The 17599-nt window shown below is 36.7% G+C and overlaps 1 long non-coding RNA gene across 4 annotated transcripts in view; it reads right to left on the reverse strand.

Annotated features, from left to right (window-relative positions):
• Nucleotides 1-220: 220 nt before the first annotated feature.
• The window catches only part of LOC144001688 (uncharacterized), a 51522-nt gene continuing 34143 nt past the window's right edge, over nt 221-17599 (reverse strand). For 3 of the 4 annotated variants that reach the window (XR_013278546.1, XR_013278549.1, XR_013278547.1), the window contains exons 4-6: nt 6068-6145; nt 2491-2625; nt 221-330 (exon numbers count right to left, since the gene is read on the reverse strand). This is a non-coding gene — a long non-coding RNA (uncharacterized LOC144001688). Of the gene's footprint in view, nt 331-2490; nt 2626-6062; nt 6146-17599 lie in introns of all 4 variants that reach the window. The other variant, XR_013278548.1, reaches the window with a different exon arrangement.

A 17599-nucleotide genomic window follows, 5' to 3' on the forward strand; every position in this document is an offset into this window, starting at 1 on the left:
TATACAATAATAGATGATTAAGCTACAAAATGTCAGACTAACGTGAAAGACGGGTGCTAAAAGGACACTTTCTTTTTCTTTTTGTTTCCTCATTGTGCGCGCGCATACGTGTGCGTGCACGTGCGCTTCTTCTTTGCAGGAAAGTACGGTGCCTTTCACGATTTGGTGAAATCACATGCTCAGATAATGACACCCGTTCATACACACATGCACACCCCCCCCCCCCCCCCCCCCCCCCCCCCCCCACACACACACACATCTAGCCTGTCATGTCCGTGCATGTGAGTCAGGGTGGCGGTCGGGTCGGGCAGTCAGGATTGCTCCATCCATCTGTGGAGAAAAGAGAGAAGTAGCCGTTTAGCCAGCTGCTTTTGAGGTAACAGCGTCACTCAAGCCCAAAGATTCTCAGAAGAACAATTGCTCAACTTCTTTTTATCTGTAAGGTTTTTTTTATTATTTTTTTGCTGTGCTCATCATCATCTTTAGCTGCATGTAGCTAATGAAGTCTTTTGATTTGAAATAAAAGCTCACATAAGCAAGATTTAAGTCAATCAGTAAGGATTTTCGCCATGACAGTTAGTAGTACATGAACAAAATAAGAGCTTGGGCAGAATATTCATCCATTCATTCATCATTCATTTGTGAACATGTGGGCATAGGTTGGCGCAGTTGTCACAAATTGTACTCCAATGAGAGTATTGTTTGCTTTCGAATAATATGACGCAAGTAAAAGTAAAAGGCAGATCTCCAAATAATTGCTTAATGCTAGCTTAGTATGGCTAGCGTTGCTAATTTGTTGACGCTGGCTATGACTATTTATCATGACTGGGCAGTTTCATATTCGCGGGCCATTACGAATGGCCATATTTGAGATTCCTGCTTGTGCACGTTAGTGAAATGAGGCTACACTGAAATCCGGCGAGCAGTTTTAACATCTCAGATATCCTCTCTGAACTTTTTGTGCTCTTGTATCAGATATTGATTAATTCATTATAGTAATGGTAAAATGTTACTGCTTTTTTTTTTTCTAACAACATGTTTTTTGGTTTGTTTATTTGAATTTTTTTTGGTCGAGACCTTAACGAGACCTTTCCAACGGTGTCTGTCCCGTCGCTCCATGACATTGCATTCCGGAGATAGAAAATTTATTCTGTGCTGTATAACAAGTACATTTAAAAAACAAAACAAAACATACTTTTAATGAAAAAAAAAGATGAATGAAAAAGCTTTCATAGTAAACTAAAACTCATACCAAAATGAAAAAACATATAATAAACTAGACTAAGTGCAATTTCTGGAGAAATTGCGTGGGAATGCTGAAAGCTAAATGCTAATAGCTGAATGCTAAGAACTGAATGCATGTGGAAAGCCTATGAAGTAAATTAAGAGATAAATTATGAAATTATGACCTCATGGTTACTGGACAATGCCCTTTAGCAACTGTGCCACCGAGCAGTGTACGACACCTGGTAATGATGATAAGTTATATGTATGGAAGTGGGCGTGGAAAGTGATACTTGGAAAAAGTTCAACGTCTGTCCCATTGAAAATAATGGGGAAAAGTTGACATTACAAGTTAAATTGTGCAAATACTGTAAGTAATGTGGAATCAGACGATATATACCCCGGGAGGCGTGAATTTTTTAAGCTAGTTGAAATTTGAACAGTGTAAATTGGAAGTATTATGTGGGAGTTGTTACGCAGCAAAAAAAAAAAAAAAAAAGTGTGGAGAATAAAAATCACAATAACATATGTGGGAATGCTTCAGCATTCCCACAATGAAAAAAATATATATACTGTGCTGTATACTGTAAAAAGTAAATAAAAAAAACAACATACTTTTAATGGAAAAATAATGTAAATAAAAAAGAACATATATGATAAATGAAAAAGCATTTATAATAAAGTAAAAATCATACCAAAATGAAAAAACATATAAACGAAAAAATATATATAATTAATGGGAATAAAAAAAAAAAATAATAATAATTAACGCAGATTTCCATTATTGCGGATAGTTTTTGGAATGTAATACCCACGATAAACTAGGGAAAACTGTATATGGGAATATTTAGCTGGTTAACTCCTCCCTGTTGGCTGGCGAACGGGAATATTTGGCCACTAATGCCATGCTAGCAAAAAACGAAAGGGAGTTGGCAAAATTGGATGCTGGAAGTGAGAGATGAACTAGCTTAGTGCTAGCTAGAATGAGGCTAGTAGCAACCAATATGGATTTAAAATAGTACCACATTGGGAAATAAAGATTATAGTCATGTTAAAGTATGTTATTTTAACTGGTTAACGGAAATCTGAACAAAAAAATCTTTACGTAGTGACTTGTCATACCCATCCAAGTAAGCGAGTGTGAATATGACGCTGTAATCTGCACTATTTGTCGTGTTGCCCTCTAACAGCTTTTACTGGAACCAGGTGTTCACATGAGGGCCCTCTGCCATCTTATCTGCCACACATACACGTGCGCGCACACACCTACGTTAACAGGCCCTCCGTCTGCCGCGTGGACTCTGCGGTCGCACCTCCGGTCGTCCTCTTCCTTTAGTTCCTGCTTCCTGCCGAGTTACATGATTGTCCGCCCACGCCCGGGTTTCCAGTCACGTCCTCTCCCTTTATCAGACACAAATGATAACGGCTCGTGAATGCGTTCCATCTTTAGCCACTGTAGTTACATGAACACGGGGAAGACCTCTGTGGACACCCGATACGGCGATACAGAGTTTGCATGTTGAGCTTGTGTGGGTTTCCTCCCACAATCTAGCTACATTGAAGGTTGTAAATTGTGAATGGGAGTGCGAATGCGTTCTTTTCTGTATGTGCGCTACGATTGCATGGGCAGGGCCTGTCCTCCATTTTGATCATCACCAGCACAATCAATACATGTTGAAGTCAAAGTCTGGTCCAAAGTCAGCTCTGATTGGCTCCAGTTATACGAAATGGATGGATGGGTTGTACTAGCACAATAATGAATAAGCTGTTTTATTAAATCGATAAAAAAAAAAAAAAACAAAGATCATTATTACCTCTGTTAATAACATTCACTGCCTTTGACAAGTATACTTGTCAATTGTATTTTTTAGAGCGGTGCTAAATGGAGGGCGAATCTGAGCATGCTCCACTGTAAATATCAAACTTGGAAACAACTTTACTGATGCCCAACCACCGGTAGATGACATCATAGCCCCATTTTATAGGAAATAAACACAGTTTCAGAGTCCATGGGAGAAATGGCTGTATTTTGGCAAACCTACATTTTTCTGCTGTCAATTATAAAAGAACGGGACGGGACAAAAAGTAGGGAGTCTATTCTGTTATTTGGTAGATTCGGTTTATATATAATTATTGAATGGAATATCACGTGAGTATTAGAAATGTAAAAATTTTCTATAATGACTGGCAGTGAATGAGTTAAGGCCTCATGGGCTGTGCAAGCTTTTGGTGCAGGTGTCCCTAATGTTGTGTCCAGTGAGGTGGAGCGTTTGCATCTCTTTGGCTCAGAGTTGCATCAGCCAGAGCTGCACAGACGTGCAGCTCTGGCACACGATTGTTTCTCTTCTGACACCTTTGCACACTCAAGAATAAATAAAAGAATTGAGGTCAAGGCTAAGCTATTTACTATCACAAAAAAAGCAAACAGCCAAGAGGTGAAGTCATCAAACTACACGGGTTGGGTTTTAAAGGGGACATATTGTGTAAAGATAACTTTTTGATGGCTTGTATGCATATAAGTGAGGCTTGGGGGGGTCCTGCGTACCCATCAAGTGTGAAATAATCAAGCAAGTGAGCTGACTAAAAATGTCATCTATCTTTCAGGGCCAGTTGCACAAGCCGCAGCGCACGTTTCACAATCAAAAAGGGAAAAAAAAACAAAAAAAAACCTTCTATGCAGACACACACGGGCATACACACACCTCATCGGAGCTGCGTCACCCGAGGCAACGTGCCCAGTTTCTGCTCACTTGATCAAAGTGAAGCCCTGAAGAGAACGGGAACCAGACGCGAGGCATCTTTGACTTGATTTATTTTCACACCTTTTTATGTTCTTTGATACATTGCATTGTTATTGTTGATTTGTCTCATGTAACCTGTTCTCTTGTTGCAATTGCAACAAAACAGCTTCAGACGTGTCGACAAATCGGAGCTGTATCCAAAATTCTGTCATAAATGTCATAAAGGGGAGCCGGGAATTCAAACCCAGGACCTCAGAACTGCAAAGCAGCCGCGATGACCACAAGGTCGCCGAGATCGCCATAAAAAAAAAAAAAAACGAGGACCTCATCCCCATGTAATGACTCAAAACACGTTGAGAAACTGGGAAGGAAGTGGAAGGTTTTAGACTTGCCCAATCACTTCCCAGACATCAACCCTACAGAGAATGCATTTTTTTTTTTTTTTTTTAACCTTCCTACGAAGGAAACTTAAAAGGAGGAAATTCACAATTAATTTTGTATAGGGCTGTATATGGTTGGTGGGTGAGCTGGAGTCTATTTTTTTGTTTGTTTTTATTTGGTATCATCTTTAAAAAACAAAAAAAAACAAAAAAAAACAATGCCATCAAAATTCATGCACCAATTTCAGCCACTTCATTAGGTACATCAGCACAACCTCATTAATACGCCTGTTTGATTGGCATTGTAATTGGACTATTCATGAACAAATTATGATTACTATTATCACTTCATGCATGAATTTGATAGTGTTTAGTTATGAAGAACTGAAGAATGAAATGAGTCATCGTGACTCCAGAGGAACTTTGAGGTGACGATAATGATCGATGTTACTGCACACGCATCATTATACAATTGAAATATTTGCAATATAAATAGTAGTGCGCATACAAAAAAATGGATGAAATAATTTGTAGTCCATCATTACTGAGCTATTTGTCTTTCACATTTATTTAATCATTGTATTTAAAATAATGACGAGCTGTCATTATAATAGGCCTTTCATTATGTCACTTTTACTCCAGTGGATTGTTGCAGGTGCAGGGCTGAAACATTTTGAAAAATCATGTAATTGCGTTTTTTTTTTTCTTCCTCAATATGTCGCATGGTACTGCATTGTGACCTTTATTTGAATTTGATTCATTGTTCAGCCCTTGATTTGTTTTTGTTTTTTCCCAGGTAGTTTTGATTGATATTTTCAGCACTTTATGGTGATGGGGTGACTGTTACATAATATTCGGTGAGATTACAATAGATGAAAAAAAAAGTACTATTGAAAAAGTAAAAAAAAAAAAAAAAAAAAGAAAAGTTACCATTCAGTTTCCAGAAATGAAACCCTCCAATAAAGTTACAGTAAGTTAGTTGTGGTCTGTTGGATGCCGGAACTATAAAGCTTAAGGAGTTTTTTTTTTGTGTGTGTGTGCAGAAAAATCAATTTATCATTCAAAAAAAAAAAAAAGAAAGCTTAGAATGTTTTTTTTTTTTTTTCTTGATTGACTAGTGAGGTTTTGTTTGTGGAAAATGTGGAATTCTGGGAATATCATGCTAAATTTTGTGACTCTTTTGAAGTTTTAAAGGTTTGAATTAGTTGAGAAATGTGGTCAGAGAAGCGCATGGCAAAAATGTTGGTGTTGATAAAATCTTTTATCTTTTAATACTTTTTTTTTTTTATTTGTTAAAGGAAAACGGTTTCTAACTACTAATTCAATCGAAAACACCACAGTGAGCCCTCACAAATTCGCCTATTTTGTTTTTATGTCCACTTTAACCCGGTTGTCATTTTTATGTTAAGGCAGCAAAGGGGAGAAATTGGAACTAAAAAGTACTGATAAGTTACTTTTTGAGTAACTTAGTTACTTTGATAATAAAGTAATCAGTAAAGTAAAGAGATTACTTTTTTGAGGCGTAATCAGTAATCAGTAATCACATTACTTTTTCAAGTAATCTGTGACAACACTGATAACTACTAATTTAATCGAAAACACCACAGTGAGCCCTCACAAATCCTCCTATTGTGTTTTTATGTCCACCTTAAGAAGGCAATTCATTTCAAACACTGAACAACTGTCATTTCTCACACTCCAAACATAAATCACAAACCGTACGGTGGTGCTGGTGGGTGGGGCCTCTTCTCCAGGCTCGTGTTCACCTGTCAGCCTTCCCCTTGTTCAACCAGGCTGCAGCTGTGAAGACCAAGAAAAGATGACTCAGCAAATGTACCGTATCTGCCACAGGCTCAAACAAGCTCTCTGACAAATGTAGCAAAAAAAAAAAAAAAAAAAAAGTGCACGAGTTAACAAAAACAGCATCAAGTTTCCAGAGAATTCAACTAAGGGAGCATCTTGATGAACTTTTTTTTTTTTTTTTCCCTTTGGCCAACAGTCTACGGAGGATAACAGATATTGTGAAAATGCGTGATGGTAACCATAAAACAGGAAATGGACGTTGTTACGACATGACACGATGATTACAGTAATTCCACATAAGTTGTGTGTCTGTCATGTGGTATGGAAGTTATTTCATTCTACTGTGGTCAATTTATTAATCACACCTGCATGACCTTTTCCGTTATAACGCTACGAAGAAAAAAAAACAAACAAACCCATAGAACTTTGTAGAAGAAAATTTTGGAGGGGAAAACATGTTTTGTTTCAAAATATTTGTCTTAAAAAAACTGTTTTATGATTTGTTTTGAGGGAAAACATTTTGTCCAAAATTTCCTCCCCCAAACTATTTAAAATGTTTGAGAAATTTTGAACAAAAAAAAAAATATAGGTTTTTAATTTTGTTTATTTAAAAACTTTTTCTGAATGGAAAAAAAACATTGGCTTCTCACCATCGTAAAAACATTCTAATTGAATAACAATGATTAATGTGTCTAATAGTGTGGTTCCCGATCGTGTGAAAGTACCCTGAATGCACCATGTTGCTAGCGCAGCAAGCATGTGACGTGTATGTTAGTCTGCCTTCCCTGAGCATATTTTAAGCAACTTAATGACACCCCAGTTGAAATTTACTAAAAAACAAACAAACAAACTTATCACACAGCTAAAATAATGACACACATTGTATATTTAAATACAAGACACATGCTTGTTTTTAAAATCATCAACAGTGCTAAAGCTAAAGTCAATGTAAATTCCTATTGTCATGCTAAACGGAAATTAGCATTCACTTGCGAGAGTGATATTAACGAATAATCACACACAATATCCATAATATAGCAATAAGACAGGTAAAAGAGCAATTTATAAAGGCACATATTGTTACCAATGTATGAAAAACAACATATTAACAGAACTCAAGTGCAACTTTCTACTTCTACTCTTCTTATCTCATTTTAAGCGTATTTTCCATGAATGTAAGGCACCACACTGCCCCAAAAGGCCAACATGCACACAGCAGGAACAGATTTTTCAAGGATTCAAGGAATTTTTATTGTCAAACGATGTCACTTTTCACGATATTTTGCACAAACAACAATAGCTGAACTCCCAGGTTAGCATCATAAGCTCCAAAACTTAAGCAATAAAATGAGATGAAATACATACGATAAAGAGATAAGGGTGGTGCTTACTCATGGTTTGATTGTGTTCAAAGATGCGTCAAAAAAAAAAAAAAAAAGTGTTTAAGAATAAAGTGTTCAACGTGATAGGATGACTTAGGCATGAGGGATATGATCGTACATTTGAGTAAAGTTTTTAAATCAACGAATGATCTTTTTTAATTAATCATGATTTCAATATCAATCAGTATAATCATGATAATTATTTCCTCCCATAATCGCCGAGTCCTAATATCTCATGTTGTTTAAAAGCCCTCTTCCAATGTCTTGTGTCATGAACCTGTTTGAAAATCAATGAGTCATAATGAATCGCTGTGATTCTGCGGTGATAAGAAGTCATTTCACCTGGCGGGCACACGGCTGAACAAAGTCCACATGTCTAGAATGTTCTGCTTAAAAAAAACAAAAAAAACAGTCGTGTGAACGGCGCAAATATTCAGGTACTTTCCACACCACCAAGTTGTCATCATCCCTAATGTCCACAAATGCACAACAAACTTTTCATTTCACTCATTTGCGTTCATTATTTTGTTCATGAGATGAAACTTTCACTTGGCTTCTGCTTCTGTGACTGATAGGGATTGAAAACACGTGTAAGAGGAAAAAAAAAAAAGAGAGAGAGAGAGAGAGAAAAAAGGTGATTTATTTCCATTACAAGTTGCCCGCGAGGTTGTTTTTACAAGCTGTCAAAATGAGCTAAAACCTCAGTGTGTGTCTTACTGGAAACGTTTCGTGAGCGCGGTGAAACGCTCGGGCCATGTGTGAGGCTTAGCGGTCGCTGAGGTTCGTTTGCTCTTCTGCTCACAGTTCACTTTTTTTTTTCTTTTTGCTTTTCTCTTGCGCTGCTCGCGTCTTCCCACAAGAAGAGATGTCGCCAGGCGAGAGGGTGTGGCCGGCATGACACATTCCCGCTGGTAGATCTTCTCCACTTCTTGTTTTGTTTTGTTTTGTTTTCCCCCCCGTACTGTACGCATCAAAGAGGGTTTCAAACAGCAGATGTTCCACTTGGGGTGCACCCCCAGTAATATCTTCTATTCATGAAAGATAAATACGATGTACACATGTTTTTTTGTTGTTGTTTTTTTTTTGCCCCTACCAAAAAAAGTGGTACTTTCTAGTAGGGGTGTGCCAAAAAATCGATTCATAAAAGAATCGAGATTATCATTTATTAATCGAATCGAATCGATATTTAATATCCAAAAATTGATTTTTTTTAAATTAGAAATGAAAAAGAAGGGGAAAAGGCAGTTGTAGCCCACATGCTGTTTTTGTGGAAAAAGGCGCTTACAATACAAAATTAATAAATGTTTAAACAAAAAAAACGACACTTTAATGTCTCTATTTGTCATTTTGTCTTGCAAAGCCTACTGGAGTAGATCATGACAATGTTGTGCATATCTGTAAATTGAAGCAGAAATCATTTGTCAATCAAATAATTTGGAATCGAAAATCGTTTGAATCGAGAATCGAAAATCGACTGAATCGAATCATAGTCCCAAAAATCGTAATCGAATCGAATCGTGAGACAGTCAAAGATTCCCCCAGCCCTACTTTCTAGAAAACGTAATACATTCTGATAAACACTTTTTGGAGATAATTCATTTTATTTCTATTTTTTAAGAAAACTTCACATGACCAAACCCAGAAAAAAAAAAAAAAAAGCTGAGCCCTGATTGGTCGTTACCTGAGCCCTTCGGCATTGTGACGTCGCTTTGAGTCGACAGAGTGGCAGTACAAGACACAAAATGGCCGCCCCTGGACTGGATAAAAACAGGTGGATTGTACTACTTAATTCATAGTCCACAAATGCAGTATTAATATTAAAACGGTCATCGTTTTTTAAAATTTGTTGAGAATTTGTTTTCTATAAAAAAAAAATAATAAATACGTTTTTAATTTTCCTACATTTCAGTGCAGTATTAATGTTGAAACTGCATATTTATTTATTTATTCTTGTAATTTTGATGGCTACCTGCTAAGCAAGTGTATTTAAATGTGCTCATTATGGCGTCATTAGGAAAGCAAAGTGTTTTTGAAGTGTTGTTTTGTGTAAAAATGTTGAGAACCATTCCCAAAGTGGATTTTTTTTTTTTTCAAACATAAGGCAATTTTAACTGGCACAGTTACAGGTTTTGTTTTTGTTGTTTTTTTCTCGACTGGGGCTTAATCGATACATCAGGTGGCTGAGAAAATAAATGTATTAATATATTTTATAATATCAAGTAAAATTTGAACTGAGGCTGCACACATTTCTGACGGGGATACAGCCCCCACTAGCCCCACTCTAGTGCCGTCCCTGGATTTAAAACAGCAGACGTCTCACATTGATGCAGACCAATAAACAACATAAACAAACAAGCAAAAAATTAAAAATAAAACTGATGAAACGTTTGTAGAAAGCACATTTGTATACTGAATCACTTCAGTTTTTCTTCCGCATTATAGGCCTCAAAAAGTGATTTCCGCGCCATTAATGGCCGTCCACGTTAAAGCAGTTGAAGTATTCAGGCCTGCACGCAGTTGTGAGGTATTTTAGCACATTCAAACATGGACGTGACTGATAAAAGTTCGGTGAATTCCAGATTTGCCCAAAGGCAGACTCCTGCACTTACGCCAAAGGAAAGACCAAACCAGTTCTTTAAAAAGATGCAAAACATGATTACAGTCTTCCACTGACGTCCTGAGAAGTTATCTTGCCTGAAATATTCTTCAATACAGCATCTGCTTTATCATCAACATACCGGTAAGTTGTTTCTCTTTCTTTATGTATTGTTAATACATCTGCTTTATCGTCAACATGATGAGTTCCATCCATCCATTTTCTTGACCGCTCATTCCTTACAAGGGTCGCGGGGGGTGCTGGAGCCTACCCTGAACTGGTTGCCAGCCAATTGCAGTTTTTTTATTGGTTATTTTTATTTATTTTATTTTCCATTTTAAAAAGGAATTTTATGTATTTCTTTATTTATTTATTATTTATTTTTGAGGAAGATTATTTACTTAAAGAATAAGTGCAATGTCTTTCAAAATAAATGGAGGAACAAAAATAAGAAAACAATCCAGGAAAAAAAAGTATATTTTATCAAGCTCAAACTTCAGGTCACAAGAAAAAAAAAAAATCTATTTTTTTCTTAGAATTATAAAAATTCGATTTTTGAGAAAGCTTTTTTTTTTTTTTTTTTTAATTGTTACTCAATAAAATTATATTTTTAAAGGGAAATTTGTCATTTTATTGAAGGAATAATGGTGTAAAACAGGGGTGTCCAAAGGGCCACATACAGAAAAATAGAAAGCTGCGAGGGCCACTTTATAACACATTCATTGCCAGACCAGCAAAAAAAATCATTTGACGTATTTTTCCGTCAATGGCAGTGAATGAGTTAAACACGGTAAAAATCAATGAAGCAATTATAAATTGTTGATATAATGTACAGTAACTTATTGAAAACTGCTAACAGTCACAAGGCAAATAGTGACCCCTGTGTGCCACTATAATAGATACGCCTCTCCACTGAGCAGCAGCTGAATCCCAACTTGACATTCTGAACCACAACAAGAACAATCGGTAGTAAACTGACCACACTTAAGAACCATTAATTTAATGTGATGTTTTCACAAATTGGACCTTGACACTAAGCAACAAGTGGATGAAACCATTTTTATTTCTCAAACTGAATTATTAGCTGCAAAGTTGTCTTTGCGTAGCTAGAAATGTTTAATCTACCCTCTTTTATTATTTTTTTTTTTGCATTGAAAAATTATTTTTAGTATTTGCCGCGGGCCGCCAAAAAAATGTATGGCAGGCCGCAAATGGCCCCCGGGTCGTAGTTTGGACACCGCCTGGTGTAAAACCACAAAAAAAAACATTTTTAGAACATTTTATTTCTGCACACATTTTGTGTTTTCAAGAAAAATAAGTATACTTTGAAAAAAATCATTGATGCGAGAATAAACTCATAATCGAGCTAGTAAAAAAACATTGTCATATATTTGTCATGCAGCTTCATATGTTCCAAGTAACCGTCAACAATTGTACGTTTGTTATAACGAGGCGGCTCTTGTTTGGTGTAATAAAGCCAGCAACTCTCATATTAGTCACAATATCTTGCTTGCTGCATTCCGTGCATTTTTTCTGTACAGTTGCACCTTTCACCTCTTCTCTTGCAAGGAATGACATAAGAAAGCCGTAATAATGCCACAAAGATCTTATTTCATCTCCTCAATGACACAACAAATTTAAGATCAAGAACCGGCTGTCTCTCTCTCGCTCTCTCCAACAGCAAACAACATAAAAGCCCAAGTTGTCATATCGCTATTGTTTTTATTTCCTCGCAGAGAATTCAAAATGTCCAAAAGGCAAACGTGAAAGGGGACTTCACAGTCGGGGAAACACTTGTGACACTTTTCAAACCTCAGAATAGGAAACTAAGAAACTCTCGAACTCGCTCAAATGTCACTTTGGTGTTATGTTTCACGACAACGTGATTTCCTATGTATCGTTCAAATGCCTGTATGAACATATAATGTTGACTTCTTGCGTCTTGTCTAATGTAGCACAGACATGATATTATAAATAGTAACAGTAGTAGTAGTAGTAATATTACTATAGTCATCATCATTATCCTCGTCACTATAATTCAGCAGCACCACCCTTGACACTTCTTTTCTTTTTTGTTTCAACAATGCCTGGATGCGTATTGGACAGTTTTTCTTTTGTGTGCCTGTGACATAGTGTGTTCTTCATTTGAGACATGCCCGGACATATTCTCAGTCAGTCAGTGCACACATACACACACAAGAGAGAAAATGAGGACAGTGACGTCCAAGTATTATCGAGTATGCAATGTTATGCCACAATACTGTCATTAAAAAAAAAAAAAAAAAAAAATCAGGCCATTTGTGTTTGTTTAAATGATTTGTGCTTCTTATCAAACGCTAATGATTACGACTGCAGCGAATGTGTGCCTAGCTTCTTGAGACTTCATTGTGGGTCCACTCATGATAGAGACGGCTACTAAATTCAATGTTGTGAAGCAAAAAGGGGATTGATTTTTTTCCCCCCCATGATTGAATAGGAATTTTTACCCTAGTGAGAGCAACAGTAAAATGTTGTAATGTCCTTTTTTAGGCCTAGTTTGACAAATGTGTGTGATTTTTGAATAGGGACTAAAAAGTAACGTCAAGTCAAGTAAAAAATTGTCAACTGTCACGGTAGGTATTCTGATTAATATTATTATTTTAGAATCTGAATTAAGCAGCAAAATCCACGTTTTAATCCATCTCAGGGGGCGGCCATTTTGTGCTGTACCACCACTTGCCGTTGACAGAAAATGACATCACAGTGCCTGAGGGCTTAAGCCTGCGAATGTCACTTGGCCAAAACCAGAAAACAGGTGAGCCATGACCTGACCATTACCTGAGCCCTTTGGCACTGTAATGTCATCTTCAGTCGACAGCAAGTGTCAAAATGGCCACCCCCAGAGATGGGGGAGGGGGAAATGTGGATTTTGCTGCTTACTGACAAACCCAAGAAAAATAAATTCCTCTTTAATGGTTTAAATATGAATTTTGTTTCAGTAGACAGAAACTGAAGAGAAAAAGAAAAACATTTTGAGCTTGAAGGAATCCTGAAAATTGCCAAATTGACCCTGAAATGGCTATTGACCCAAAATGGCAGATCTGCTGTGTCATTTCAGCTGAGGCTTATTGAGACATTTTGTGGATCTTCTCATGAAAATCACAGCGACCAAATTACATTTTGCAAAAACCAAGACAGGGGCGGCACGGTAGCCGAGTGGTTAGCACGTCCGCTTCCAAGTTCTGAGGTCTCCGGTTCGAGTCCTGGCTCGGACCTTCCTGGGTGGAGTTTGCATGTTCTCCCCGTGCCTGCGTGGGTCTTCTCCGGGTACTCCGGTCTCCTCCCACATTCCAAAAACATGCATGGCAGGTTAATTGGGCGCTCCGACTTGTCCCTGCGTGTGAGTGTGGATGGTTGTTCGTCTCTGTGTGCCCTGCGATTGGTTGGCAACCAGTCCAGGGTGTCCCCCGCCTACTGCCCAGAGCCAGCTGAGATAGGCGCCAGCACCCCCCCGCGACCCTTGTGAGGAATAAGCGGTCAAGAAAATGGATGGATGGATGGAAAAACCAAGACAGGTTCAGGAGCTGCATTTTCAAGTTTGACCCAAATAAGGCGGCTTCAAAGGATACTATCTGATTTCCTGGCTTGGCTTCCTGAGTTTTTTTTTTTTTTTTTTTGTGGATCTACGCTTAATAAACATGTGTTGCCAAGAAAAATTGGATTTTGGATTTCCAACTTTGGTGGGTATGAAAGCTCTCAGTGGCCACCTATTTGGCCAAAGGCTGTTGAATGTCTGTGACTTCTGGAATGGGTGTGCACCTTTCTCCCCAAAGACACAATTCAGATTGGATACTTGAACAGAAACGAAACAGAAACAGAAAGAGGAGTTTTCGGCAAGCGTGAGCAGGTGGCAAGCACACGTGAGTCGTGTCACCAAGTTTCCGCGCTCTTCTTCGTCTTTTCTCTTATCGTCCTCGTCATCTGCGCAGTGAGTCATCGTCGTGTTACAGTAACTTGACCTGCTGCGCCCGTCTACTTTCTACTTCCTGCAATACTTTCACGTCTTCTCCTATTCGATCCAAATAAAAACAACCTTCAACATTTTTGTATTTTATCCACTTTTGACAGTCAAATTTATCATTTCAAGCTCTTAAAAAAAACGTTGTTTTTTTTTTGTCTTGGCATATTATTTTGACGTTATTCAACAGAGATAGAAATCTAAGGTCGTGCAAAGTGCAAGAGGGGCAACCTGGTTAATGATTAAACAAGCTCAACATAACAGCTTCATTTCATAGCAAGTGTTAGATAAGACACCGTATTGACCATATGAATAAAATAACCAATAGAAATCATGAGGCATTTTGTGTTTGGTCCTATTATTGCACTAATTTGATAGCCTGCCAAGCGCGAAGAGACAATACGGCAGCCATTTTGGTATGAAGCATCCATTTTGGGTTCATTTTAGCGATTTCCATTGTGTTGAGTTGAATATTCTGATTTCATTTTTGTAATGCCATTTATGTTTGTTTTTTTGTTTTTTTTTGTGTGTGCATGTAATTTACAATTGTATGTGTACATTCTGTTTGATTCTTGGCAATTGTTGTTGATTTGTATTGAAAATGTTTGATTGTTGCCATGTTTGTATGTTTTACAGCAAAGGAGAAAAAGGAAGGAAAAGAAAAAGAAGGAAGAAGCCTTCAGAAAAACAAAAATAAATAACAAACAAACAAACAAAAATTGTCCCTTTCAGACATATTGCCCCTAGTGGAAGAGTTGAAAAATTCAGCCCAAAGCCAGAACGAGTATCACTGGTGGCACGCAAACTCCCCCTAGTGGTACGTGAAAAAAAAAAAACTTTTATTTAGAGTATTTTGGTACCAGATAGGCTAGGTACAGTACAGTTAAGAGTATTTAGGTACCTTTTTGTGAGTAATTTGGTAGTGTTTAGTAGGAGTTTCATCGTCTGTGAGTGAGATTGGTGATACCGATTACGTTACCGATCGATTGGTCTGCAAAACATGTAGTGTTAAGGACTAGACCTTGGCTGGTGCAGGCTTCAAATTAGTCTAATTACGATCAATGGCCGAAAGATTGGAGCACCAATAGTATTTAGTTATTTCTTTGGGTGTATTTCAGTAGATTGAAGAATATTAAGTTGACTTTTAGGAAGTATTTGAGCACATTTGGTACTTGATGGAAAACGTTTGAAAAGCGCTTTTCGAGGGCATGCATAATTTTATTTCTGATCTGCTTTGCCCCTACAAGGCATCCAGAAATCTCAGATCATCAGGGACAGGTCTGCGCTCTGTTCCCAGAATCTGAACTAACTTTTAACTCACTTTTTATGCCCCGCAGATCTTCCAGAGAAGTGCAGGACAGCTGCAACTCTCAATTCTTTTGAATCAGAGCTGAAAACTTTGAATTCCTTTCAACTGCACTGTAATTTGGTTGTTTTGTTGTCCTCTTTTTGTAATTGACTGTTTTTACTTGTTTTGATGCTTTTAATGTTTGATGTACGGCAATTTGAATTAGCTTGTCGAAATCAACTTTCCTTGCCTTGCATAAGTATTATGTAACTTTTTGACGAGTTTTATTAATGCCATCATGATCAGACATTTCGAGAATATCTCTGTAACACAAGGACTGTTAGCAAAATTACGGCTCCAAAAAATATTTGTTTGTTAGTTAGAAGGCTACTTCCTGGTTCACTGAGGACAACAAACTACTATCAATTCCTGGAGGAATTTTTTCATTAAAAATAAATCCCTGTACCATAACATTTAGCCAGATCATTCTGCCATAGTCCAACATAGCATACGAGCCATCCCCATTTTGAGAGGCTGTCAATTCCTTCCGGATACATTATACGTCCTACTACATGAAGCAAGCAAATATTTGACCTTGTATAAGACGCGTTATGCCAACCCCTGTCACTATTACACGTGTCAGCCATTTGACCTACTTGTGTGCTTTCCTCGTTGATTTCTCTGCTCAAAAACTATACAACATACTCACACGAATAATACAAGAAATTAGCGTGTGATTTGAACCGTCATCATTTCCTGCACGACGACTCACTTACTCGCTCACTTCTGCTAACTGTCTGGAAATGAGAAGCACGCAGAGCTTTATAGGGAGATAAATATAACTCACCACCTTTCACACATATGCACTCACGCACAAACACGTGCACGTTTTTTTATTATAAACAATCATAATGCTTTCACATAATGGAATTTTCCTGTAATTGTATTTATGACAATCTCATAAACCAGTGTGCAGACTGGGAAGATTTATGATATAAAATATACTAAAAAAGCATAACCTGTATACATTATCTGTGTTATGCGAACATTTCTGCAAAGATGCACAGAAATATCCCAGTGTGCATTGATTCATTTTATAGAATGAAATGGAATGTTAAAAATATCTTTGTAATGTATAAAAGTATTACATTTATACACAGTGCCTGCCTCACAGTAGGATATTAGTGAAAATCTCTATGTATTTGATGCCCATTGAAATGCATTAGGGAACATAAATAAATGCATAAATAGATAATTAAATAAATAAATAAATTAAAAAAATGGGGAAAAGATACAAATAAAATACAATCAATAATTACATTGTGCACAATTTTTATAACAGTAAAGGACAATTTGATTTAATTCCATCAAATACTATTTTTTGTTTGACATTATATGCATAAAAAGTTTGTTTTTATTACGTAATTGAATTACGTAAATGATCATACATCATATTAAACATAACAATTATATGCAATTATTATTTATACAAATAATAGTTAAGTGATGCGTAAATTAAATGTAACAAATACAAATTACTAGAGATGGGTGAGTGATATTAGGGATTAACGCTAACGATAATGGCAATGTCGTGATATCGCAATATTCAAACTGCCACTCACGACAGTGGCTATCAGCTGCCCTCTTGTGGCCATTTTACAATCAGGAACTAGATATTAGAAGAAGAGAAAATTGCCATTAATTTTATCCTATTTTAAGTGAAACTTTTATATTGGGATATATAGGTCTTCGTTTAAAATAATCTGCCATTGTTTTTTGGAGGAAATTTTATGAATGAAAAGTACTAGTGGTATCGGTACTTGGTATCGGTATCAGTGACTAGTTGAGTTGAGAACTTGTCTGGAAAAAAAACAAGGTATCAAAAATCACGACAAAATTACAAAAGCATTCAGTAAAGTTGGGAGTTTATAATAATAATATTTAAGTAATAATAAAATAATTTATTTATATATTTATTTTTTTAATTTATAATAAATTATTGATAATAAATAAATAAATAAATAAATAATTTAGAATAAATAATTTAAGGAATAAATTCAAAACGTACCGCTGAACTAATATTTAGGAAGTAGTTAAAGGTAGTATTCAAATAATTGACTACTTAATATTTGCATTTTTCTTCAAGACCATCTCCAAATGAACCTTCATGCAGCCGGTTCGTGTGTAT

The sequence above is a fragment of the Festucalex cinctus genome, chromosome 14 (assembly GCF_051991245.1).
Source record: "Festucalex cinctus isolate MCC-2025b chromosome 14, RoL_Fcin_1.0, whole genome shotgun sequence".
In the NCBI taxonomy this organism is placed as follows: domain Eukaryota; kingdom Metazoa; phylum Chordata; class Actinopteri; order Syngnathiformes; family Syngnathidae; genus Festucalex; species Festucalex cinctus.